At 41.3% G+C, this 16,836-nt stretch overlaps 22 non-coding genes across 22 annotated transcripts; all 22 read left to right on the forward strand.

Moving 5' to 3' along the window:
- The first annotated feature begins 708 nt into the window (after window positions 1–708).
- On the forward strand, window positions 709–779 carry TRNAG-GCC (transfer RNA glycine (anticodon GCC)). The gene has a single exon. It is a non-coding gene; the product is annotated as a tRNA-Gly (tRNA).
- Window positions 780–1,118: 339 nt separating this feature from the next.
- Window positions 1,119–1,189, forward strand: TRNAG-GCC (transfer RNA glycine (anticodon GCC)). Its single transcript has one exon. It is a non-coding gene; the product is annotated as a tRNA-Gly (tRNA).
- Window positions 1,190–1,733: 544 nt separating this feature from the next.
- TRNAG-GCC (transfer RNA glycine (anticodon GCC)) lies at window positions 1,734–1,804 on the forward strand. The gene has a single exon. It is a non-coding gene; the product is annotated as a tRNA-Gly (tRNA).
- Window positions 1,805–2,143: 339 nt separating this feature from the next.
- On the forward strand, window positions 2,144–2,214 carry TRNAG-GCC (transfer RNA glycine (anticodon GCC)). Its single transcript has one exon. It is a non-coding gene; the product is annotated as a tRNA-Gly (tRNA).
- Window positions 2,215–3,375: 1,161 nt separating this feature from the next.
- On the forward strand, window positions 3,376–3,446 carry TRNAG-GCC (transfer RNA glycine (anticodon GCC)). Its single transcript has one exon. It is a non-coding gene; the product is annotated as a tRNA-Gly (tRNA).
- Window positions 3,447–3,965: 519 nt separating this feature from the next.
- TRNAG-GCC (transfer RNA glycine (anticodon GCC)) lies at window positions 3,966–4,036 on the forward strand. Its single transcript has one exon. It is a non-coding gene; the product is annotated as a tRNA-Gly (tRNA).
- Window positions 4,037–4,170: 134 nt separating this feature from the next.
- Window positions 4,171–4,241, forward strand: TRNAS-GCU (transfer RNA serine (anticodon GCU)). Its single transcript has one exon. It is a non-coding gene; the product is annotated as a tRNA-Ser (tRNA).
- A 135-nt stretch (window positions 4,242–4,376) lies between these two features.
- Window positions 4,377–4,447, forward strand: TRNAG-GCC (transfer RNA glycine (anticodon GCC)). The gene has a single exon. It is a non-coding gene; the product is annotated as a tRNA-Gly (tRNA).
- Window positions 4,448–5,354: 907 nt separating this feature from the next.
- TRNAG-ACC (transfer RNA glycine (anticodon ACC)) lies at window positions 5,355–5,425 on the forward strand. Its single transcript has one exon. It is a non-coding gene; the product is annotated as a tRNA-Gly (tRNA).
- A 134-nt stretch (window positions 5,426–5,559) lies between these two features.
- TRNAG-GCC (transfer RNA glycine (anticodon GCC)) lies at window positions 5,560–5,630 on the forward strand. Its single transcript has one exon. It is a non-coding gene; the product is annotated as a tRNA-Gly (tRNA).
- Window positions 5,631–7,676: 2,046 nt separating this feature from the next.
- TRNAS-ACU (transfer RNA serine (anticodon ACU)) lies at window positions 7,677–7,747 on the forward strand. The gene has a single exon. It is a non-coding gene; the product is annotated as a tRNA-Ser (tRNA).
- A 134-nt stretch (window positions 7,748–7,881) lies between these two features.
- TRNAG-GCC (transfer RNA glycine (anticodon GCC)) lies at window positions 7,882–7,952 on the forward strand. The gene has a single exon. It is a non-coding gene; the product is annotated as a tRNA-Gly (tRNA).
- A 133-nt stretch (window positions 7,953–8,085) lies between these two features.
- TRNAG-GCC (transfer RNA glycine (anticodon GCC)) lies at window positions 8,086–8,156 on the forward strand. The gene has a single exon. It is a non-coding gene; the product is annotated as a tRNA-Gly (tRNA).
- Window positions 8,157–8,291: 135 nt separating this feature from the next.
- On the forward strand, window positions 8,292–8,362 carry TRNAG-GCC (transfer RNA glycine (anticodon GCC)). Its single transcript has one exon. It is a non-coding gene; the product is annotated as a tRNA-Gly (tRNA).
- Window positions 8,363–9,592: 1,230 nt separating this feature from the next.
- On the forward strand, window positions 9,593–9,663 carry TRNAG-GCC (transfer RNA glycine (anticodon GCC)). The gene has a single exon. It is a non-coding gene; the product is annotated as a tRNA-Gly (tRNA).
- Window positions 9,664–10,711: 1,048 nt separating this feature from the next.
- On the forward strand, window positions 10,712–10,782 carry TRNAG-GCC (transfer RNA glycine (anticodon GCC)). Its single transcript has one exon. It is a non-coding gene; the product is annotated as a tRNA-Gly (tRNA).
- Window positions 10,783–12,197: 1,415 nt separating this feature from the next.
- TRNAG-GCC (transfer RNA glycine (anticodon GCC)) lies at window positions 12,198–12,268 on the forward strand. Its single transcript has one exon. It is a non-coding gene; the product is annotated as a tRNA-Gly (tRNA).
- Window positions 12,269–12,400: 132 nt separating this feature from the next.
- TRNAG-GCC (transfer RNA glycine (anticodon GCC)) lies at window positions 12,401–12,471 on the forward strand. The gene has a single exon. It is a non-coding gene; the product is annotated as a tRNA-Gly (tRNA).
- Window positions 12,472–12,604: 133 nt separating this feature from the next.
- On the forward strand, window positions 12,605–12,675 carry TRNAG-GCC (transfer RNA glycine (anticodon GCC)). The gene has a single exon. It is a non-coding gene; the product is annotated as a tRNA-Gly (tRNA).
- Window positions 12,676–12,810: 135 nt separating this feature from the next.
- On the forward strand, window positions 12,811–12,881 carry TRNAG-GCC (transfer RNA glycine (anticodon GCC)). Its single transcript has one exon. It is a non-coding gene; the product is annotated as a tRNA-Gly (tRNA).
- Window positions 12,882–14,112: 1,231 nt separating this feature from the next.
- Window positions 14,113–14,183, forward strand: TRNAG-GCC (transfer RNA glycine (anticodon GCC)). Its single transcript has one exon. It is a non-coding gene; the product is annotated as a tRNA-Gly (tRNA).
- Window positions 14,184–15,800: 1,617 nt separating this feature from the next.
- On the forward strand, window positions 15,801–15,871 carry TRNAG-GCC (transfer RNA glycine (anticodon GCC)). Its single transcript has one exon. It is a non-coding gene; the product is annotated as a tRNA-Gly (tRNA).
- The last annotated feature ends 965 nt before the right edge of the window (window positions 15,872–16,836 follow it).

A 16,836-nucleotide genomic window follows, 5' to 3' on the forward strand; every position in this document is an offset into this window, starting at 1 on the left:
GTTAAGATAAGAAGCCACGTTTTTTTTCTTCCCGGGGTATTACGAACTCGTTTAAAAATCATTTTTGTCCTTTTACTAAATATATAACCGCGTAACAAGCGTTGGTGGTTCAGTGGTAGAATACTCGCCTGCCAAGCGGGTGACCCGTCCGTTTCCGGGACAACGCATTGGATTCTTTCACTAGAAGCTGCTATAACGAAATCGTTAAGATAAAAAGCCAGGTTTTTTTCTTCCCGGGGTATTACGAACTCGTTTAAAAATCATTTTTGTCCTTTTACTAAATATATAACCGCGTAACACGCGTTTATGGTTAAGTGGTAGAATACTCGCCTGCCCCGCGGGTGACCCGGGTTCGATACCCGGCCAACGCATTGGATTCTTTCACAAGAAGCTGCTATAACGAAATCGTTAAGATAAGCAGCCGCGTTTATTTTCTTCCCGGGGTATTACGAACTCGTTTAAAAATCATTTTTGTCCTTTTACTAAATATATAACCGCGTAACAAGCGTTGGTGGTTCAGTGGTAGAATACTCGCCTGCCAAGCGGGTGACCCGTCCGTTTCCGAGACAACGCATTGGATTCTTTCACAAGAAGCTGCTATAACGAAATCGTTAAGATAAGCAGCCGCGTTTATTTTCTTCCCGGGGTATTACGAACTCGTTTAAAAATCATTTTTGTCCTTTTACTAAATATATAACCGCGTAACAAGCGTTGGTGGTTCAGTGGTAGAATACTCGCCTGCCACGCGGGTCACCCGGGTTCGATTCCCGGCCAACGCATTGGATTCTTTCACAGAAAGCTGCTATAACGAAATCGTTAAGATAAGAAGCCACGTTTTTTTTCTTCCCGGGGTATTACGAAATCGTTTAAAAATCATTTTTGTCCTTTTACTAAATATATAACCTTGTAGCAAGGGTTGGTGGTTCAGTGGTAGAATACTCGCCTGCCACGCGGGTAACCTTGGTTCGATTCCCAGCCAACGCATGGGATTCTTTCACAAGAAGATGCCATAATGAATTCGTTAAGATAAAAAGCCGCGTTTTATTTCTTCCAGGGGTATTACGAACTCGTTTAAAAATCATTTTTGTCCTTTTACTAAATATATAACCTTGTAGCAAGGGTTGGTGGTTCAGTGGTAGAATACTCGCCTGCCACGCGGGTGACCCGGGTTCGATTCCCGGCCAACGCATTGGATTATTTCATAAGAAGCTGCTATAACGAAGTCGTTAAGATAAAAAGCCGCTTTTTTTTCTTCCCGGGGTATTACGAACTCGTTTAAAAATCATTTTTGTCCTTTTACTAAATATAAAACCGCGTAACAAGCGTGGGTGGTTCAGTGGTAGAATACTCGCATGCCACGCGGGTAACCCGGGTTCGATTGCCGGCCAACGCATTGGATTATTTCACAAGAAGCTGATATAACGAATTCGTTAAGATAAAAAGCCGCGTTTTTTTTTCTTCCCGGGGTATTACGAAATCGTTTAAAAATCATTTTTGTCCTTTTACTAAATATATAACCTTGTAGCAAGGGTTGGTGGATCAGTGGTAGAATACTCGCCTGCCACGCGGGTAACCTTGGTTTGATTCCCAGCCAACGCATGGGATTCTTTCACAAGAAGATGCCATAATGAATTCGTTAAGATAAAAAGCCGCGTTTTTTTTCTTCCCGGGGTATTACGAACTCGTTTAAAAATCATTTTTGTCCTTTTACTAAATATATAACCTTGTAGCAAGGGTTGGTGGTTCAGTGGTAGAATACTCGCCTGCCACGCGGGTGACCCGGGTTCGATTCCCGGCCAACGCATTGGATTATTTCATAAGAAGCTGCTATAACGAAGTCGTTAAGATAAAAAGCCGCTTTTTTTTCTTCCCGGGGTATTACGAACTCGTTTAAAAATCATTTTTGTCCTTTTACTAAATATATAACCGCGTAACAAGCGTGGGTGGTTCAGTGGTAGAATACTCGCATGCCACGCGGGTAACCCGGGTTCGATTGCCGGCCAACGCATTGGATTATTTCACAAGAAGCTGATATAACGAATTCGTTAAGATAAAAAGCCGCGTTTTTTTTTCTTCCCGGGGTATTACGAACTCGTTTAAAAATCATTTTTGTCCTTTTACTAAATATATAATCGCGTTACAAGCGTTGGTGGTTCAGTGGTAGAATACTCGCCTGCCACGCGGGTGACCCGGGTTCGATTCCCGGCCAACGCATTGGATTCTCACAAGAAGCTGCTACAACGAAATCTCTAAGATAAGAAGCCGCGTTTTTTTTTTCTCCACGGGGTATTACGAAATCGTTTAAAAATCATTTTTGTCCTTTTACTAATTATGTAACCGCTTAACAAGCGTGGGTGGTTCAGTGGTAAAATACTCGCATGCCACGCGGGTAACCCGGGTTCGATTGCCGGCCAACGCAATGGTTTTTTTCACAAGAAGCTGATATAACGAAATCGTTAAGATAAAAAGCCGCGATTTTTTTTCTTCCCGGGGTATTACGAACTCGTTTAAAAATAATTTTTGTCCTTTTACTAAATATATAACCGCGTTACAAGCGTTGGTGGTTCAGTGGTAGAGTACTCGCCTGCCACGCGGGTAACACGGTTTCGACTGCCGGCCAACGCATGGCATTATTTCACAAGAAGCTGATATAACGAATTCGTTAAGATAAAAAGCCGCGTTTTTTTTCTTCCCGGGGTATTACGAACTCGTTTAAAAATCATTTTTGTCCTTTTACTAAATATATAACCGCGTAACACGCGTTTGTGGTTCAGTGGTAGAATACTCGCCTGCCACGCGGTTGACCCGGCTTGATTCCCGGCTAACGCATTGGATTCTTTCAAAAGAAGCTGCTATAACGAAATCGTTAAGATAAAAAGCCACATTTTCTTTTCTTCCCGGGTTATTACGAACTCATTTAAAAATAATTTTTGTCCTTTTACTAAATATTTAACCACGTAACAAGCGTTGGTAGTTCAGTGGTAGAATACTCGCCGGCCACGCGGGTGGCCTGGGTTCGATTCCCGACTAACGCATTGGGTTCTTTCAGAAGAGGCTGCTATAACGAAATCGTTAAGATAAAAAGCCGCGTTTTTTTTTCTTCCCGGGGTATTACGAACTCGTTTAAAAATCATTTTTGTCCTTTTACGAAATATATTTCAGCGTAACAAGCGTTGGTATTTCAGTGGTAGAATAATCGCCTGCCACGCGGGTGACCGGGTTCGATTCCCGGCCAACGCATTGGATTCTTTCAAAAGAAGCTGCTAAAACGAAATCGTTCAGATAAAAAGCCGCGTTTTTTTTTCTTCCCGGGGTATTACGAACTCGTTTAAAAATCATTTTTGTCCTTTTACTAAATATATAACCGTGTAACAAGCGTTGGTAGTTCAGTGGTAGAATATACGCCTGCCACGCGGGTGACCCGGGTTCGATTCCCGGCCAACGCATTGGATTCTCACAAGAAGATGCTATAACGAAATCGTTAAGATAAAAAGCCGGGTTTTGTTTTCTTCCCGGGGTATTACGAACTCGTTTAAAAATAATTTTTGACCTTTTACTAAATATATAACCGCGTAACAAGCGTTGTTGGTTCAGTGGTAGAATACTCGCCTGCCACGCGGGTGACCCGTCCGTTTCCGGGCCAACGCATTGGATTCTTTCACAAGAAGCTGCTATAACGAAATCGTTAAGATAAAAACCCGCGTTTTTTTTTCTTCCCGGGGTATAACGAACTCATTTAAAAATCATTTTTGTCCTTTCACTAAATATATAAGCGCGTAACAAGCGTTGGTGGTTCAGTGGTAAAATACTCCCATGCCACGCGGGTGACGTATTGGATTCTTTCACAAGAAGCTGCTATAACGAAATCGTTCAGATAAAAAGCCCCGTTTTTTTCTTCCCGGGGTATTACGAACTCGTTTAAAAATCATTTTTGTCCTTTTACTAAATATATAACCGCGTGACAAGCGTTGGTGGTTCAGTGGTAAAATACTCGCCTGCCACGCGGGTGACCCGGGTTCGATTCCCGGCCAACGCATTGGATTCTTTCACAAGAAGCTGCTATAACGAAATCGTTAAGATAAAAAGCCGCATTTTTTTACTTCCCGGGGTATTACGAACTCATTTAAAAATAATTTTTGTCCTTTTACTAAATATATAACCACGAAACAAGCGTTGGTGGTTCAGTGGTAGAATACTCGCCTGCTACGCGGGTGACCCGGGTTCGATTCCCGGCCAACGCATTGGATTCTTTCACAAGAAGCTACTATAACGAAATCGTTCAGATAAAAAGCCGCGTTTTTTCTTCTTCCCGGGGTATTACGAACTCGTTTAAAAATCATTTTTGTCCTTTTACTAAATATAAAACCGCGTAACAAGCGTTGGTGGTTCAGTGGTAGAATACTCGCCTGCCACGCGGGTGACCCGGGTTCGATTCCCGGCCAACGCCTTGGATTCTCGCAAGAAGATGCTATAACGAAATCGTTAAGATAAAAAGCCGGGTTTTGTTTTCTTCCCGGGGTATAACGAACTCGTTTAAAAATCATTTTTGACCTTTTACTAAATATATAACCGCGTATCAAGCGTTGGTGGTTCAGTGGTAGAATACTCGCCTGCCACGCGGGGGACGCATTGGATTCTTCCACAAGAAGCTGCTATAACAAAATCGTTCAGATAAAAAGCCGCGTTTTTTTTTCTTCCCGGGGTATTACAAACTCGTTTAAAAATAATTTTTGTCCTTTTACTAAATATATAACCACGTAACAAGCGTTGGTTGTTCAGTGGTAGAATACTCACCTGCCACGCGGGTGACCCGGGTTCGATACCCGGCCAACGCATTGGATTCTCACAAGAAGATGCTATAACGAAATCGTTAAGATAAAAAGCCGGGTTTTGTTTTCTTCCCGGGGTATTACGAACTCGTTTAAAAATAATTTTTGACCTTTTACTAAATATATAACCTCGTAACAAGCGTTGTTGGTTCAGTGGTAGAATACTCGCCTGCCACGCGGGTGACCCGTCCGTTTCCGGGCCAACGCATTGGATTCTTTCACAAGAAGCTGCTATAACGAAATCGTTAAGATAAAAACCCGCGTTTTTTCTTTCTTCCCGGGGTATTACGAACTCATTTAAAAATCATTTTTGTCCTTTTACTAAATATATAAGCGCGTAACAAGCGTTGGTGGTTCAGTGGTAAAATACTCCTATGCCACGCGGGTGTCGCATTGGATTCTTTCACAAGAAGCTGCTATGACGAAATCGTTAAGATAAAAAGCCGCGTTTTTTCTTCCCGGGGTATTACGAACTCGTTTAAAAATCATTTTTGTCCTTTTACTAAATATATACCCGCGTAACAAGCGTTGGTGGTTCAGTGGTAGAATACTCGCCTACCACGCGGGTGACCCGGGTTCGATTCCCGGCCAACGCATTGGATTCTTTCACAAGAAGCTGCTATAACGAAAACGTTTAGTTAAAGAGCCGAGTTTTTTTTCTTCCCGGGGTATTACGAACTCTTTTAAAAATCATTTTTATCCTTTTACTAAATATATAACCGTGTATGAAGTGTTGGTGGTTCAGTGGTAGAATACTCGCCTGCCACGCGGGTGACCCGGGTTCGAGTCCCGGCCAACGCATTGGATTCTTTCACAAGAAGCTGCTATAACGAAATCGTTAAGATAAAAAGCCAGGTTTTTTTTTCTTCCCGGGGTATTACGAACTCTTTTAAAAATCATTTTTGTCCTTTTACTAAATATATAACCGCGTAACAAGCGTTGGTGTTTCAGTGGTAGAATACTCGCCTGCCACGCGGGTGACGCAATGGATTCTTTCACAAGAAGCTGCTATAACGAAATCGCTTAGATAAAAAGCCACATTTTTACCTCTCCGAGGAGACAAAGTCCCCTAGGAGGGGTTATACAACGACCGTGTCTGTCTGTGGGTCTGTGGGTGGGTCTGTGGGTGGGTCTGTGGGTGGGTCTGTGGGTAGGTCTGTGGGTGGGTCTGTCTGTCTGTCAGGACTGCGAACGCGTTCGCATTTTCGGTGCAGAGTGTAATCACTGCGTACGCAGTTTCTCAAAGGGTTGGCAAAACCACCGTGTGACGGTGAGCGTTAACGGATGCATTTGCGGTTTGGTTTGGATGGTGTTTTTTCGCTCACCGTCGTGACGGTTTGGTGTATTACGTTTTTGTAATACTTATGCGTAGGTTGTGAGTGTTGAATTTGTTGTGTTTGTGTACTGATGGTTGTGCATGTTGAGTCTGTTGTGTTTATATGGGCGTTTTCTCTCCAACTTCTTCTTAATGACTTTGGGACGGACCGAGTGCTGAGTGTAATGCTACCTCTCAACGTCCAATGGCAGGGTTTCCACCAGTTGTACACGGTATTCGTCTTAGTATCAATTTGCGATCGCATCGGGCGGGATTTGAACCCGAGACCTCCTGATTGACAGGCGGACGTTCTACCACAGAACCACCGACACTTGTTACGCCTTATTGAAAATTAGACCTTCAGCTTTATCGGAAGCGTATTTAATAGAGTACGAAATTTTGGTTTAATTGAAATAGAATTGAAATTGAAATTATTGCATCGAAGAAATTCTAATTTAGCGTTTCTCTATTGATTAAAAACAAATGCGCCACCCAGGTTTCGAACCCAGACCATTCGGCTTGGCAGTCGAGCGCTCTACCACAGAACCACCGATAGCTGCTTAGATTCACTGAAATTAAGACAGGCATCGTAAGTATAATAGGTAATAAAGTCTTTTTTTATTAATGAATTTATGAAGGCCTAATCTGGTATTTTTTAAAGGTTAAATCTTGTTTTAGCGCAGTCAGCCGAGATTAGAGGGTTAAAGGGTAGACCCTGTGGGTGGTCCACTTTCTTAACGACCTATATATAGTTCTGTTAATTCAAAGGAGATAATTTAACGTTAATTGCTTTAAGAGGTGGCGGTTAGTCAAGTGGCTCTCTGTGCTTTGTTGATGGTAAGGTTTTTGCTTCTTGTAAATACATTTGGTGTGGATATTTGGATATCTACGATTTCTAACGCAGTCACTGATTTCTTGGGTGTGCGAGTCATTATATGATATTGGAAATTGGACGGCATTGGTCTTTTTCATGTGGTATGCGTCACAACGTCAACAGGAAGTGAACGAGTCGTCCACTACCAGATATCTACGGTATCTTCATCAAGGGCGAGTGTTGAAATAAAATGAGCGTTAAAGATGCGGCAAGTATTTCGTAAGCGGGTAATTCCAAAAAGCCTCTGTAGATATTTCTTTCATTAAAATTTGCTTCGTATTATATTTAACTGATAAACTTGTTCTGTAAAAGGGTTTAATTCAATTGTGCATTGTTATAGTACGTCTAACTTACTGTTGTAACTACTTAACTTATGATATTCTGAATAAATTAAAATTGGTCGTTTCGTCTCAATTATTTTAATTATAATTAAAATTTTATACCGGGCGGGATAGAAATGGGTTAATATTTTTAACAAATAACTCTAAATTGCGGAGATATATCTTTAAGGGTTATCTCGAGAAATTAATACCACTTGGGACAATTCTTCCGAGGAGAGGTATATTTTGGCTAGCCAACTTGTTTTTCTTCCCGGGGTATTACGACATCGTTTAAAAATCATTTTTGTCCTTTTACTAAATATATAACTGCGTAACAAGCGTTGGTGGTTCAGTGGTAAAAAACTCGCCTACTACGCGGGTGACCCGGGTTCGATTCCCGGCCAACGCGTCGGATTCTTTCACAAGAAGCTGCTATAACGAAATCGGTAAGATAAAAAGCCGCATTTTTTTTCTTCCCGGGGTATTACGAACTCGTTTAAAAATCATTTTTGTCCTTTTACTAAATATATAACCCCGTATCAAGCGTTGGTGGTTCAGTGGTAGAATACTCGCCTGCCACGCGGGTGACCCGGGTTAGATTCCTGGCCAACGCATTGGATTCTTTCACAAGAAGCTGCCATAACGAAATCGTTAAGATAAGAAGCCGCGTTTTTTGTCTTCCCGGGGTATTACGAAATCATTTAAAAATCATTTTATCATTTTACTAAATATATGACCGCGTATCAAGCGTTGGTGGTTCAGTGGTAGAATACTCGCCTGCCACGCGGGTGACCCGGGTTCGATTCCCGGCCAACGCATTGGATTTTTTTCACAAGAAGCTGATATAACGAATTCGTTAAGATAAAAAGCCGCGTTTTTTTTCTTCCCGGGGTATTACGAACTCGTTTAAAAATAATTTTTGTCCTTTTACTAAATATATAACCGCGTAACAAGCGTTGGTGGTTCAGTGGTAGAATACTCGCCTGCCACGCGGGTGACCCGGGTCCGATTCCCGGCCAACGCATTGGATTCTTTCACAAGAAGCTGCTATAACGAAATCGTTAAGATAAAAAGCCAAATTTTTTTTCTTCCCGGGGTATTACGAACTCGTTTAAAAATCATTTTTGTCCTTTTACTAAATATATAGCCGCGTAACAAGCGTTGGTGGTTCAGTGTTAAAATACTCGCCTGCCACGCGGGTGACGCATTGGATTCTTTCACAAGAAGCTGCTATAACGAAATCGTTAAGATAAAAAGCCACATTTTTTTTCTTCCCGGGGTTTACGAACTCGTTTAAAAATCATTTTTGTCCTTTTACTAAATATATAACCGCGTAACAAGCGTTGGTGGTTTAGTGGTAGAATACTCGCCTGCCACGCGGGTGAAGCTTTGGATTCTTTCAAAAGATGCTGCTATAACGAAATCGTTAAGATAAAAAGCCGCGTTTTCTTTTCTTCCCGGGGTATAACGAACTCGATTAAAATTTTTTTGCCCTTTTACTAAATATATAACCGCGTAACAAGCGTTGGTGGTTCAGTGTTAAAATACTCGCCTGCCACGCGGGTGACGCATTGGATTCTTTCACAAGAAGCTGCTATAACGAAATCGTTAAGATAAAAAGCCACATTTTTTTTCGTCCCGGGGTATTACGAACTCGTTTAAAAATCATTTTTGTCCTTTTACTAAATATATAACCGCGTAACAAGCGTTGGTGGTTCAGTGGTAGAATACTCGCCTGCCACGCGGGTGAAGCTTTGGATTCTTTCAAAAGATGCTGCTATATCGAAATCGTTAAGATAAAAAGCCACATTTCTTTTCTTCCCGGGGTATTACGAACTCGTTTAAAAATCATTTTTGCCCTTTTACTAAATATATAACCGCGTAACAAGCGTTGGTGGTTCAGTGTTAAAATACTCGCCTGCCAAGCGGGTGACGCATTGGATTCATTCACAAGAAGCTGCTATAACGAAATCGTTAAGATAAAAAGCCGCGTTTTTTTCTTCCCGGGGTATTACGAACTCGTTTAAAAATCATTTTTGCCCTTTTACTAAATATATAACCGCGTAACAAGCGTTGGTGGTTCAGTGGTAAAATACTTGCCTGCCACGCGGGTGACGCATTGGATTCATTCACAAGAAGCTGCTATAACGAAATCGTTAAGATAAAAAGCCACATTTTTTTTTCTTCCCGGGGTATTACGAACTCGTTTAAAAATCGTTTTTGTCCTTTTACTAAATATATAACCGCGTAACAAGCGTTGGTGGTTCAGTGATAGAATACTCGCCTGCCACGCGGGTGACCCGGTTTCGAATCCCGGCCAACGCATTGTATTCTTTCACAAGAATCTGCTATATAGAAATCGTTAAGATAAAACGCCACGTTTTTTTCCTTCCCGGGGTATTACGAACTCGTTTAAAAATCATTTTTGTCCTTTTACTAAATATATAACCGCGTAAAAAGCGTTGGTGGTTCAGTGGTAGAATACTCGCCTGCCACGCGGGTGAAGCTTTGGATTCTTTCACAAGAAGCTGCTATATCGAAATCGTTAAGATAAAAAGCCGCGTTTTTTTTCTTCCCGGGATATTACGAACTCGTTTAAGAATCATTTTTGTCCTTTTACTAAATATATAATCGCGTAACAAGCGTTGGTGGTTCAGTGGTAAAATACTCGCCTGCCACGCGGGTGACGCTTTGGATTCTTTCACAAGAAGCGGCTATAACGAAATCGTTAAGATAAAACGCCACATTTTTTTCTTCCCGGGGTATAACGAACTCGTTTAAAAATCATTTTTGTCCTTTTACTAAATATATAACCGCGTAACAAGCGTTGGTGGTTCAGTGGTAGAATACACGCCTGCCACGCGGGTGAAGCTTTGGATTCTTTCACAAGAAGGTGCTATATCGAAATCGTTAAGATAAAAAGCCGCGTTTTTTTTCTTCCCGGGGTATTACGAACTCGTTTACAAATCATTTTTGCCCTTTTACTAAATATATAACCGCGTAACAAGCGTTGGTGGTTCAGTGTTAAAATACTCGCCTGCCACGCGGGTGACGCATTGGATTCTTTCACAAGAAGCTGCTATAACGAAATCGTTAAGATAAAAAGCCACATTTTTTTTCGTCCCGGGGTATTACGAACTCGTTTAAAAATCATTTTTGTCCTTTTACTAAATATATAACCGCGTAACAAGCGTTGGTGGTTCAGTGGTAGAATACTCGCCTGCCACGCGGGTGAAGCTTTGGATTCTTTCACAAGAAGCGGCTATAACGAAATCGTTAAGATAAAAAGCCACATTTTTTTTCGTCCCGGGGTATTACGAACTCGTTTAAAAATCATTTTTGTCCTTTTACTAAATATATAACCGCGTAACAAGCGTTGGTGGTTCAGTGATAGAATACTCGCCTGCCACGCGGGTGACCCGGTTTCGAATCCCGGCCAACGCATTGTATTCTTTCACAAGAATCTGCTATATAGAAATCGTTAAGATAAAACGCCACGTTTTTTTCCTTCCCGGGGTATTACGAACTCGTTTAAAAATCATTTTTGTCCTTTTACTAAATATATAACCGCGTAAAAAGCGTTGGTGGTTCAGTGGTAGAATACTCGCCTGCCACGCGGGTGAAGCTTTGGATTCTTTCACAAGAAGCTGCTATATCGAAATCGTTAAGATAAAAAGCCGCGTTTTTTTTCTTCCCGGGATATTACGAACTCGTTTAAGAATCATTTTTGTCCTTTTACTAAATATATAATCGCGTAACAAGCGTTGGTGGTTCAGTGGTAAAATACTCGCCTGCCACGCGGGTGACGCTTTGGATTCTTTCACAAGAAGCGGCTATAACGAAATCGTTAAGATAAAACGCCACATTTTTTTCTTCCCGGGGTATAACGAACTCGTTTAAAAATCATTTTTGTCCTTTTACTAAATATATAACCGCGTAACAAGCGTTGGTGGGTCAGTGGTAGAATACACGCCTGCCACGCGGGTGAAGCTTTGGATTCTTTCACAAGAAGGTGCTATATCGAAATCGTTAAGATAAAAAGCCGCGTTTTTTTTCTTCCCGGGGTATTACGAACTCGTTTACAAATCATTTTTGCCCTTTTACTAAATATATAACCGCGTAACAAGCGTTGGTGGTTCAGTGTTAAAATACTCGCCTGCCACGCGGGTGACGCATTGGATTCTTTCACAAGAAGCTTCTATAACGAAATCGTTAAGATAAAAAGCCACATTTTTTTTCGTCCCGGGGTATTACGAACTCGTTTAAAAATCATTTTTGTCCTTTTACTAAATATATAACCGCGTAACAAGCGTTGGTGGTTCAGTGGTAGAATACTCGCCTGCCACGCGGGTGAAGCTTTGGATTCTTTCAAAAGATGCTGCTATATCGAAATCGTTAAGATAAAAAGCCACATTTCTTTTCTTCCCGGGGTATTACGAACTCGTTTAAAAATCATTTTTGGCCTTTTACTAAATATATAACCGCGTAACAAGCGTTGGTGGTTCAGTGTTAAAATACTCGCCTGCCACGCGGGTGACGCATTGGATTCTTTCACAAGAAGCTGCTATAACGAAATCGTTAAGATAAAAAGCCACATTTTTTTTCTTCCCGGGGTATTACGAACTCGTTTAAAAATCATGTTTGTCCTTTTACTATATATATAACCACGTAACACGCGTTGATGGTTCAGTGGTAGAATACTCGCCTTCCACGCGGGGGACGCATTGGATTCTTCGACAAGAAGCTCCTATATCGAAATCGTTCAGATAAAAAGCCGCGTTTTTTTTTCTTCCCGGGGTATTACGAACTCGTTTAAAAATAATTTTTGGTCTTTTACTAAATATATAACCGCGTAACAAGCGTTGGTTGTTCAGTGGTAGAATACTCGCCTGCCACGCGGGTGACCCGGGTTCGATTCCCGGCCAACGCATTGGATCATCACAAGAAGATGCTTTAACGAAATCGTTAAGAAAAAAAGCCGCGTTTTTTTTCTTCCCGGGGTATTACGAACTCGTTTAAAAATCATTTTTGTCCTTTTACTAAATATATAACCGCGTTACACGCGTTGGTGGTTCAGTGGTAGAATACTCGCCTGCCACGCGGGTGACCCGGGTTAGATTCCTGGCCAACGCATTGGATTCTTTCACAAGAAGCTGCCATAACGAAATCGTTAAGATAAGAAGCCGCGTTTTTTGTCTTCCCGGGGTATTACGAAATCATTTAAAAATCATTTTATCATTTTACTAAATATATGACCGCGTATCAAGCGTTGGTGGTTCAGTGGTAGAATACTCGCCTGCCACGCGGGTGACCCGGGTTCGATTCCCGGCCAACGCAATGGATTTTTTTCACAAGAAGCTGATATAACGAATTCGTTAAGATAAAAAGCCGCGTTTTTTTTCTTCCCGGGGTATTACGTACTCGTTTAAAAATAATTTTTGTCCTTTTACTAAATATATAACCGCGTAACAAGCGTTGGTGGTTCAGTGGTAGAATACTCGCCTGCCACGCGGGTGACCCGGGTCCGATTCCCGGCCAACGCATTGGATTCTTTCACAAGAAGCTGCTATAACGAAATCGTTAAGATAAAAAGCCAAATTTTTTTTCTTCCCGGGGTATTACGAACTCGTTTAAAAATCATTTTTGTCCTTTTACTAAATATATAGCCGCGTAACAAGCGTTGGTGGTTCAGTGTTAAAATACTCGCCTGCCACGCGGGTGACGCATTGGATTCTTTCACAAGAAGCTGCTATAACGAAATCGTTAAGATAAAAAGCCACATTTTTTTTCTTCCCGGGGTATTACGAACTCGTTTAAAAATCATTTTTGTCCTTTTACTAAATATATAACCGCGTAACAAGCGTTGGTGGTTTAGTGGTAGAATACTCGCCTGCCACGCGGGTGAAGCTTTGGATTCTTTCAAAAGATGCTGCTATAACGAAATCGTTAAGATAAAAAGCCGCGTTTTCTTTTCTTCCCGGGGTATAACGAACTCGTTTAAAATTTTTTTGCCCTTTTACTAAATATATAACCGCGTAACAAGCGTTGGTGGTTCAGTGTTAAAATACTCGCCTGCCACGCGGGTGACGCATTGGATTCTTTCACAAGAAGCTGCTATAACGAAATCGTTAAGATAAAAAGCCACATTTTTTTTCGTCCCGGGGTATTACGAACTCGTTTAAAAATCATTTTTGTCCTTTTACTAAATATATAACCGCGTAACAAGCGTTGGTGGTTCAGTGGTAGAATACTCGCCTGCCACGCGGGTGAAGCTTTGGATTCTTTCAAAAGATGCTGCTATATCGAAATCGTTAAGATAAAAAGCCACATTTCTTTTCTTCCCGGGGTATTACGAACTCGTTTAAAAATCATTTTTGCCCTTTTACTAAATATATAACCGCGTAACAAGCGTTGGTGGTTCAGTGTTAAAATACTCGCCTGCCAAGCGGGTGACGCATTGGATTCATTCACAAGAAGCTGCTATAACGAAATCGTTAAGATAAAAAGCCGCGTTTTTTTCTTCCCGGGGTATTACGAACTCGTTTAAAAATCATTTTTGCCCTTTTACTAAATATATAACCGCGTAACAAGCGTTGGTGGTTCAGTGGTAAAATACTTGCCTGCCACGCGGGTGACGCATTGGATTCATTCACAAGAAGCTGCTATAACGAAATCGTTAAGATAAAAAGCCACATTTTTTTTTCTTCCCGGGGTATTACGAACTCGTTTAAAAATCGTTTTTGTCCTTTTACTAAATATATAACCGCGTAACAAGCGTTGGTGGTTCAGTGATAGAATACTCGCCTGCCACGCGGGTGACCCGGTTTCGAATCCCGGCCAACGCATTGTATTCTTTCACAAGAATCTGCTATATAGAAATCGTTAAGATAAAACGCCACGTTTTTTTCCTTCCCGGGGTATTACGAACTCGTTTAAAAATCATTTTTGTCCTTTTACTAAATATATAACCGCGTAAAAAGCGTTGGTGGTTCAGTGGTAGAATACTCGCCTGCCACGCGGGTGAAGCTTTGGATTCTTTCACAAGAAGCTGCTATATCGAAATCGTTAAGATAAAAAGCCGCGTTTTTTTTCTTCCCGGGATATTACGAACTCGTTTAAGAATCATTTTTGTCCTTTTACTAAATATATAATCGCGTAACAAGCGTTGGTGGTTCAGTGGTAAAATACTCGCCTGCCACGCGGGTGACGCTTTGGATTCTTTCACAAGAAGCGGCTATAACGAAATCGTTAAGATAAAACGCCACGTTTTTTTCTTCCCGGGGTATAACGAACTCGTTTAAAAATCATTTTTGTCCTTTTACTAAATATATAACCGCGTAACAAGCGTTGGTGGTTCAGTGGTAGAATACACGCCTGCCACGCGGGTGAAGCTTTGGATTCTTTCACAAGAAGGTGCTATATCGAAATCGTTAAGATAAAAAGCCGCGTTTTTTTTCTTCCCGGGGTATTACGAACTCGTTTACAAATCATTTTTGCCCTTTTACTAAATATATAACCGCGTAACAAGCGTTGGTGGTTCAGTGTTAAAATACTCGCCTGCCACGCGGGTGACGCATTGGATTCTTTCACAAGAAGCTGCTATAACGAAATCGTTAAGGTAAAAAGCCACATTTTTTTTCGTCCCGGGGTATTACGAACTCGTTTAAAAATCATTTTTGTCCTTTTACTAAATATATAACCGCGTAACAAGCGTTGGTGGTTCAGTGGTAGAATACTCGCCTGCCACGCGGGTGAAGCTTTGGATTCTTTCAAAAGATGCTGCTATATCGAAATCGTTAAGATAAAAAGCCACATTTCTTTTCTTCCCGGGGTATTACGAACTCGTTTAAAAATCATTTTTGGCCTTTTACTAAATATATAACCGCGTAACAAGCGTTGGTGGTTCAGTGTTAAAATACTCGCCTGCCACGCGGGTGACGCATTGGATTCTTTCACAAGAAGCTGCTATAACGAAATCGTTAAGATAAAAAGCCACATTTTTTTTCTTCCCGGGGTATTACGAACTCGTTAAAAATCATGTTTGTCCTTTTACTATATATATAACCACGTAACACGCGTTGATGGTTCAGTGGTAGAATACTCGCCTTCCACGCGGGGGACGCATTGGATTCTTCGACAAGAAGCTGCTATATCGAAATCGTTCAGATAAAAAGCCGCGTTTTTTTTTCTTCCCGGGGTATTACGAACTCGTTTAAAAATAATTTTTGGTCTTTTACTAAATATATAACCGCGTAACAAGCGTTGAGTGTTCAGTGGTAGAATACTCGCCTGCCACGCGGGTGACCCGGGTTCGATTCCCGGCCAACGCATTGGATCATCACAAGAAGATGCTGTAACGAAATCGTTAAGAAAAAAAGCCGCGTTTTTTTTCTTCCCGGGGTATTACGAACTCGTTTAAAAATCATTTTTGTCCTTTTACTAAATATATAACCGCGTTACACGCGTTGGTGGTTCAGTGGTAGAATACTCGCCTGCCACGCGGGTGACCCGGGTTCGATTCCCGGCCAACGCATTGGATTCTTTCACAAAAAGCTGCTATAAAGAAATCATTAAGATAAAAAGCCGCGTTTTTTTTCTTCCCGGGGTAATACGAACTCGTTTAAAATCCATTTTTGTCCTTGTACTAAATATATAACCGCGTAAAAAGCGTTGGTGGTTCAGTGGTAGAATACTCGCCTGCCACGCGGGTGAAGCTTTGGATTCTTTCAAAAGATGCTGCTATATCGAAATCGTTAAGATAAAAAGCCACATTTCTTTTCTTCCCGGGGTATTACGAACTCGTTTAAAAATCATTTTTGGCCTTTTACTAAATATATAATCACGTTACAAGCGTTGGTGGTTCAGTGTTAAAATACTCGCCTGCCACGCGGGTGACGCATTGGATTCTTTCACAAGAAGCTGCTATAACGAAATCGTTAAGATAAAAAGCCACATTTTTTTTCTTCCCGGGGTATTACGAACTCGTTTAAAAATCATTTTTGTCCTTTTACTAAATATATAACCGCGTAACAAGCGTTGGTGGTTCAGTGGTAGAATACTCGCCTGCCACGCGGGTGAAGCTTTGGATTCTTTCAAAAGATGCTGCTATAACGAAATCGTTAAGATAAAAAGCCGCGTTTTCTTTTCTTCCCGGGGTATTACGAACTCGTTTAAAAATCATTTTTGCCCTTTTACTAAATATATAACCGCGTAACAAGCGTTGGTGGTTCAGTGTTAAAATACTCGCCTGCCACGCGGGTGACGCATTGGATTCTTTCACAAGAAGCTGCTATAACGAAATCGTTAAGATAAAAAGCCACATTTTTTTTCGTCCCGGGGTATTACGAACTCGTTTAAAAATCATTTTTGTCCTTTTACTAAATATATAACCGCGTAACAAGCGTTGGTGGTTCAGTGGTAGAATACTCGCCTGCCACGCGGGTGAAGCTTTGGATTCTTTCAAAAGATGCTGCTATATCGAAATCGTTAAGATAAAAA

Source organism: Leiobunum rupestre, chromosome 6 (genome assembly GCF_980474605.1).
Source record: "Leiobunum rupestre chromosome 6, qqLeiRupe1.1.hap1, whole genome shotgun sequence".
Lineage (NCBI taxonomy): Eukaryota > Metazoa > Arthropoda > Arachnida > Opiliones > Sclerosomatidae > Leiobunum > Leiobunum rupestre.